This window comes from Rana temporaria, chromosome 6 (genome assembly GCF_905171775.1).
Source record: "Rana temporaria chromosome 6, aRanTem1.1, whole genome shotgun sequence".
Lineage (NCBI taxonomy): Eukaryota > Metazoa > Chordata > Amphibia > Anura > Ranidae > Rana > Rana temporaria.
Window position 1 is genome coordinate 34448053 of NC_053494.1, and position 8415 is coordinate 34456467.

An 8415-nucleotide genomic window follows, 5' to 3' on the forward strand; every position below is an offset into this window, starting at 1 on the left:
ATGACTTTATGTGTCTTTTGGGCTATTGCTATTGGGGGCACTGGTCAAAGTGGAATGCCGATGGCGGACCCATGAAGAAGAGTATCGGGGCTGCTCTGTGCAAAACCATTGCACAGAGTAGGTAAGTATAACATTTGTAATATTTTTTTTTTTTTTAACTATGCCTTTAATATCACTTTAAGGCTATGGGTGAGCGCCGGCCATCTGAATAATGGCAGCTGGTTGGCTGTGGAAGTGCCTATAAGAGCCAGCGGCTCTGATAGGCTTTCCGAGTACAGCCCTCAGGCTGTAATCGGCTTCCAAATACTTATACAAGGGGCGCACGGGGGGTGCGTTCCTTGGATAAGACTGACAGGCGTCTCAGCCAATCAGGTTCACTGGTGACCTGATTGGCTGAAGCGTCACCGAGGGCGGGAGAAGACATAGAGGGACCGTGGAAGGAGGATGGCTGACCCCAGAAAGGTAAGTGCTGGGCGGGGGGGGGCAGCATTTTGCAGGGCACAGTGATAATTACAGGGCACAGTGGCAACAATTGGCACAGTGGCGACAAAGGGCACAGTGGCGACAAAGGGCACAGTGGCGACAATTAAAGGGCACAGTGGCGACAAAGGCCACAGTGGCGACAATTAAAAGGCACAGGGGCGACAAAGAGCACAGTGGCGAAAATTAAAGGGCACAGTGGCGACAATTGGCACAGTGGCTACAATTGATGGGCACAGTGGCTGCGTTTGATGGCATTGCACAGTGGCTGCATTTGATGGCATGGCACAGTGGTGACAATTGATGGCACAGTGGCTGCATTTGATGGCATGGCACAGTGGTGACAATTGATGGCACAGTGGCTGCGTTTAATGGCATGGCACATTGTTTTTTCGTTTGTTTGCGCCCCCCCAAAAAATTTTTGAGCACCAGCCGCCACTGGTTTAGCATGACAGCCAGGCAGATCAGCAAAAGAGAGGCGCTTGATTGGTCCAAACCCAGAAGGAAGCTGTCAGTGCCGGGACAATGAGTTGCGACCAGGACATTCCCCTTCAGGCAGCAACATGTACACAAAGGGTCAGGGATGCTTATGACATCATCATTGACCTAACATGACCACATGACATAAATGATGTCACAAGCATCCCTGCTCCTTTGTGTGCCTACAGCTCCGAGGTGGGCAATGCTCCAGCCACAGCTGATTGGACGAGCACTGACAGCTTTCTTCTGAGTTCAGATAGAACCCAAGCTGACTTTATCAGCAATGACAGCTACCATATTCTCTCAGCAAATATTTCCTTTTAAAATTGTCACTGTATAAAGTTTGTACCGTTTACTTTAAGGATTACAAGTTTGCCTTTTTTGGCTATATGAAAGCTTCTCGTGATAGCTGCCTTGTGCTTCTGGTTGACAATACTGCAGGGCAGAGACTCTAATAAAAGAGAACATGTTTTTTTCTATACAAGAGGGAGAGACCAAGAGACTGTCAGTGTGTCTCCAGATTTTTTCCCTTTACTACAGTGATAAATCAAATCTTAGTCAGGCTGCATATTTTTATTATTATATATGCACAAAGCAGCATCTTGTTATAGGAACAGATGAGCAATTTAAAATAGATACTCCCAATTTTATAAGTAAAGTGTCATTAAACTCTATTCACTTCTTTGTTGCTTTCTCTAAAATCCAGTATTAGGAAAAGTATACAGTATTATGTGACCCATTCAATCTTAGCCCCTTTGCGTATAAGGCAAAACTTGCTAAAATACAAAAACAACTGCAGATGAAAATATGAGTTAAAGCATTTGTAACCCTAAAAATAAAAATAGATCATGTACCTTTAAAGCATGAACAAAAGCACAGTGCTTGTGCTGTGTAATTTGGCTCCCTATATCTAATGAAATACCTGGCTGATCCTGCCTGGTTCTGCCCTCCCCCCTGTAAACTGACCACAGTTCATCATGGCTGCTGAGCCCCGACACTGTGGTGGTCAGTTTACATGCCTCTGTCACGTAAAGGGGGGGGGGGCGTTGAAGAGACAGGGTGAGATAGCCATGCAGAAGGCATAAAGGGAGAAAGTAATTTTTGTTTTTAATATACAGTTGTATTCAAAATTATTCAACCCCCCAATGCTGTAAAGGGTTTTAGGGAATTTAATGTACATTTGTAATTGTATTCAGAATGAAATCCTACAAGGACTTCTTAAAGAACCATATGCAACTAAAATGACATCAATTGGTTTTGTAATACAGTAGTCAATGTTTCTTTTGTGAATTCTTCATTTACACAATTATTCAACCCCTTAAAGACTACCACTCTGAAGAACAGAGGTTCATTGAAGTGTTTTCAATCAGGTATTGAAAACACCTGTGGATGTCAGGGAGCAGCAATAAAGCCTAATAAGCACCAATTAGGCAGCTTTAAAATGACTGATACTCAGCTCCTTCTAGACATTTACTGGTGTGGTTACAAACATGGTGAAGTCAAGAGAATGGTCCAGGAAGACAAGAGAAGAGGTGATTACTCTTCACAGGAAGGGCAATGGCTATAAGAAGATTGCAAAGATGTTAAACATACCAAGAGACACCATAGGAAGCATCATTCTCAAATTCAAGGCAAGCAGTTGCAGTGCGCAAGCCTAAGAATGTGACTGAACTGGAGGCTTTTGCCCATGACGAATGGGCGAAGATACCCGTAGATCGCTGCAAGACACTTGTGTCAAGCTATGCTTCACGTTTAAAAGCTGTTATAACTGTAAAAGGATGTTGTACTAAGTACTAAGATTGAATGTCACTTGGGGGTTGAATAAAACTGATAATGATGTGAGCACAGAAAAGACATTTGTGGTTATTTCATTATAAATGTTATGTTATATTTGTCTGACCTACACGTGCCTCTTTGATTTAATTGTAAGCAGGATGACTGAATGATCAAAATCAATGTCAAACTGGGCAAAACAATCAATTTCAGTGGGGGTTGAATAATTTTGAATACAACTGTATGTATATATATATATATATATATATATATATATATATATATATATATATATAAGGAAAAAAAATATATATATATCTAAGAAAAAATATATAAAAAACAAAAAAGGGGACGTATAAGGTTAGCAAACGGAAAAAGTAAACCCATTTAATTTCTGTGTCAATAATGATATCGCAATCATGTGGCTTTGTTGATATTGATATTAAAAATTCTGTAAGTTTTAAAACTCTAATAATTCTGTAAGTTTTTCAACTGCCCCTAAACTCATTCAATGTTATCTTATGTGTACATGTACACAGGTTTGTTTACTGTCGTTTTTAGGCAGTTGCATTTATATGCCTTTTATTAAGGCAAAAAAATGAGTTCAGATGCCGCAGTTTCTAATGTTTCAGACGGCAAACACGTCTAAACACGGTAAAATGCATTTAGCCGCATTTCGTTTATAGGGCAATAATAACATTTTTTTTAACGCTTCTACACCCTGTTCCAAATTATTATGCCAATGATATTTTTCTCATGTACCTAAATAATTGATGTAAACAACAGTCAGCATAATTCTCATGTTATCAACTATTAAGAGTACAATTCAAATGTTATTGAACAAACCTCCTAATGATAACAGTTGTTTTTTTTTTCAAAATAAAAAACTAACAATGCACTGTTCCAAATTATTACGCACAGTAAAGCCCCGTACACACGATCGGATATCTAATCCGATGGATTTTCATCAGTCTTGCCTACGCACCATCAGTCAAAAATCCGATCGTGTCCAAACGCGGTGACGTAAAACACTTTGACGTGCTGAGAAAAAGTTCAATGCTTCCGAGGCATGCGTCGACTTGATTCTGAGCATGCATGGATTTTTGACCGATGGACTTTCACACAGACGATCGTTTTTTTCTATCGTTTTTTTTATCCATAGGAAAAATTTAAAACATGTTCTATTTTTTTTAACCGATGGAAAACAAACCAATGGGGCCCACACACGATCGGTTTTGTCCGATGAAAACAGTTCATCGGTCTATTTTCATCGGACAAACCGATCGTGTGTACAGGGCTTTAGTGTTAGTATTTCTAGCCTATGAACAGGTTTAGGAGAGTTGAAAGTTTTCCTAAACCTCAGAAGCTATATAAAGTTCATTATTTGCCATCACTTTCTACCTAGTAGGGAGAACAAAACCACTCAAAACAGAGGTTCTAGCCATTCCCCACACTATCCAACTTGAAAAACAAAAGTTTTAGATGGAGTTGGGCTTTATTCATTCTTCCTAGATAGCACAGATTGGGCAGGTAGTATTTCTACCCCTGTCTTTAATAACAAAATTGAACCCAGACAATCACCAATGGGTAGATTCACGTAGGGGCGCCTAAAATTAGGACGGCCTAGCCTATTTTTTTTAGGCTACACCGCCGTAAATTATTTAGTTTAGTAGTGATTCTCAAACCACTTACCTTCAAATTTTCGTCGGCCTAGCCTAAAACGAGCGGGCGTAAGCGCGCCTAATTCAAATGACTGGGAGGGGGGCGTGTAGTATGAAAATGAGGCTTGACCTCACGTTTTTTGACGTTTTTTACACTGCGCATGCGCCGGGCGACTACATTTCCCAGTGCGCATTGCGGCTAAGTAGGCCGTACGGGCCTATTGATTTCGACACGTACGTAAACGACGTAAATCCCGATTCGCGGACGACTTGCGCAAACGACGTAAAAAATTTGAACCTCGCGGCGGGAACGGCGGCCATACTTAACATTGTTATTCCACCTCATAGGTGGAATAACTTTAGGCGGCCTATCGTGTACGGAAACGACGTAATGCGACGGTGTAGGCCCGGCGTACGCTCGTGAATCGTCGTATCCCCTCATTTACATAATCTAGGCCGGACGCAATGTAAGCGCCACCTAGCGGTAAGTCAAAACATTGCAATCTAAGATAGGACGGCGCAAGCCGTCCTATCTTAGATATGTTTAAGTGTATCTCTGTTAGAGAATACACTTAAACATAGGTCGGCTTAGATTCAGAGTTAGGTCGGCTTATCTGTAGATAAGCCGGCCTAACTCTTTGTGAATCTACCTACAAGTTCCTAACGGAGCACCAATCTTGCCTATCCACCCTGAACTTGTTGACTGTGTATATGTTTTTTTTTTTTTATGTATTATTGTACACTCAGATAATACATTTTACAAGACACTGTATGGTTTCTACAGACTTTTGTTTCTTACAAATATTTGATATCACTTTGTTGAGCGATGCTTGAATCATGTCAAGTTGCTTGTAGCCCAGACCAGACCAGGTACTCCTGAACGCCGACAGTGCACATTTCGAATGGAAAGTCTTGCCATCAGCTGGTTTCATTGTGCCACATTCCCCTTCAGCGATCTAAAAGCAGCAGGCGTCATTCATGCCAAGACACAATTACATCTCCACCAGTATATAAACCTCAATCGCCATTCTCAGCGCTGCTCTCGGGGGCGATGTAATGGAGCCAATTTATGTTGTCACTTGCTGTTTCTGTCTCTATCAAAGTGGAAGATTCTTCTTTTAAATGCTGACAGAGACTTTTCACCTCGCTGGCGCTAAAGAAATGCATCAGTGGGTGAATCCCTGGCCATGTAATTTGTGTCATTGTCACTACACTGTGACAAATTGCTGTTTGATGTTAAACTTCCGAATAATGCTCTTGTAGTGCACTTACAACAACGGGCTGTTAGTGACCCATTTCATGCTTCAGAAATATCAGTGCCACTTTCGTATCCTATTTTTTTTCTCTTGTGTTTTTTTTTGTTCAATATATATTTTGAGAATCTGTAATAAATAAAAGCTAAAAGTATACAATACATAAATTATGTAATAATCTCAGAAAACATTGAAAAACAGAGAACAGGTATACAGTTATGGAGGTTGTAAAGCGTTTTGGAAGGGTGAAATTATAGTGGACCTGGACTCAAAAAGTGAAGATTTGTAAATTTTTTCCTAAACCTCTCCTGAAAAATAACAAAGGGCCAGATTCACGTAGCCGCGGCGCAGCGTAACATAACCCGTTTACGTTACACCGCCGCAATTTTTCAGATTTAGTGCCCGATTCACAAAGCACTTACCTGGAAATTTGCGGCGGTGTATCGTAAACACGTCCGGCGCAATTCAAATGGGGCGGGTACCATTTAAATTAGGCGCGCTCCCGCACTGGACGTACTGCGCATGCTCCAGTCGCAAATTTCCTGACGTGCTTTGCGCGAAATTACGATGCGCCGACGTTTTGAGAATCGCGACGTCAACAAAGCACTTACGCCGGGAAAAATAAAAAATTAAAAAAAAATTCAAAAGCGACGTGGGAAAGACGGGCATACTTTAACATGGTGGAGTACTTTTACACCATGTTAAAGGTGCCCTATCTTTGCGACGAAAATCTAACACTTGCGACGACGTAATGACGGGAAAAATCTTCGTGGATCGCCGTAACTCCTAATTTGCATACCCAACGCTGGTTTACGACGCAAACTCCCCCCAGCGGCGGCCGTGGTATTGCATCCTAAGATCCGACAGTGTAAGTCCATTACACCTGTCGGATCTTCTGGCTATCTATGCGTAACTGATTCTATTAATCAGTCGCATAGATACTCTGGGCCATATTCTCGTAGATCGGCGCATATTTAGTGAGGCGGAGCGGATCTCCGATGCGCACCGCCGGCTTAACTTGGCGAGAGCCGAACCATATTCCCGAACCCCCTGCGTCCTACGCTGCGCTCGCGTAACTTAAATGTGTTGGCGTAAGTAGGCGCAAGTGACGGTAGGAGGGATGTGGGCGTGAAGCATTATAATGATCCGTGACCCCATGCAAATGATGTCCAGACCTAACGGCGCATGTGCCGGACGTGCTCCGCCCTCTGCGCATGCGCACAATGACAATAGGCGTAAATCCATGCTAAGTTGGGCCGGCCCAGTGTATAAAAGCTTCAAGCATCCGCCCAGCTAGTGCAAAGTGACTCCCTTGTATTTCCCTATTGGAGTTTTCACTTTGCTGCTGCTGCTATGCCAAGGAAAGACCGCAGGAAAAAAAACTTCAGCCCTGCTGAGAGGGAAGTTATTATCTCAGCAATGGAGCGCTTTGATGCCAGGCTCCATGGTGCTGAGAGTGGTAATACCAGCAAATTAAAAAAGGAAGAAATCTTACGCAAAGTGACGGCACAGGTCAATGCCCTTGGCCATGAGGTGAGGACCCCCCAGGACATCATTAAAAAAATGAATGACCTGCGGGGGGTGGTCAGAAATAAAATGGCCACCATTGCCAAACATGCCAGGGGCACTGGAGGTGGGCCACCCTGTCCGATCCGGCTGTCAGAGGAGGAGGAAATTATTGCCAGATGCCTGCGGAGGGAGCAGGTGGAGGGCCTGGAGGGCCATGACTCCAGTGACCCACCCATGAGGACAGGTAAGTGTGTTTTATCTTCTATATGGTGTGTAGCATGTTTGGGGGGGGGGACATGTGACAAGTGTGTGGGTCCACCAACATGGGATTTTTTTGTGTCATCCACAGGTGTGCAGGAGGGAGCTGGGCCGTCTTCTGCTGTCCGTCCAACACCATCCCCCCAGCAGTCTGCTACAGTGGCTGACCCCCTGGGAAGCCTACAGGCCTTTTTGGAGGGGAGTGGCCAGTCCTCCGCACAGGAGGTGGTTGAGGAGGATATTGCCCATGAGGAGGTGGTGGGCAATGAAGAGGAGGTGGCCCAGAGTGTGCAGGAGGTCATTTTATTTCTTGACGACTCACATGAGATGCCCGGAACATCACACCACCACCGAATCACCAGCCCCTCAGGGTCTTCCATCACCCTCTCCAGCCCCTCCCGTCCCATGCCCCTCACCACCAGCCCCTCACGGCCCTCCCCCTATTCAAGGGCCCCAGGCACTCCTGTCCCCAGGAAGGCCACCCATAAGACCAGGGGTGTGGCAGGAGTCCTGCAGGAAAAGCTGGTCAGGCAGCAGGACCAGCAGAGCCGCCATATGGGGGACATTTTGGAGGAGTTGAGGCGGCTCAATAATAGCCTGTCCTCCTCTGGAGCAGTGCCCGACGCTCTGCAGGATGTGGCAGGAAACTCTGCAGCCACCATTACAAGTCTGGGTGAGCTGCAAACCACCACAGCCGAACTTGTGGGGGAGGTCAGGGGCCTGCGGATGGCTGTGCAGGCCCAGACTGCATGCCAGGAGGCCCTGCTCAGCCGTATAGCAGTGGCTCTAGAGGGCAGACAGCCAGCCAGGGAGGCACCTGGGGATGTTAATCCACCGAGGGAGGCTCCTCCACCTGATGCCCCACCACCCCCAAATGAGGCTCCCCCCAGACAAGCGAGGGCCAGGAACCTGGGCACCAGGCGGAGTCCGCGCCGGGGCCGGTGATTTATTTGGGCTTCTTTATGCTCTAAGTATGATTTTTTATTTAATTTTTTATTTAT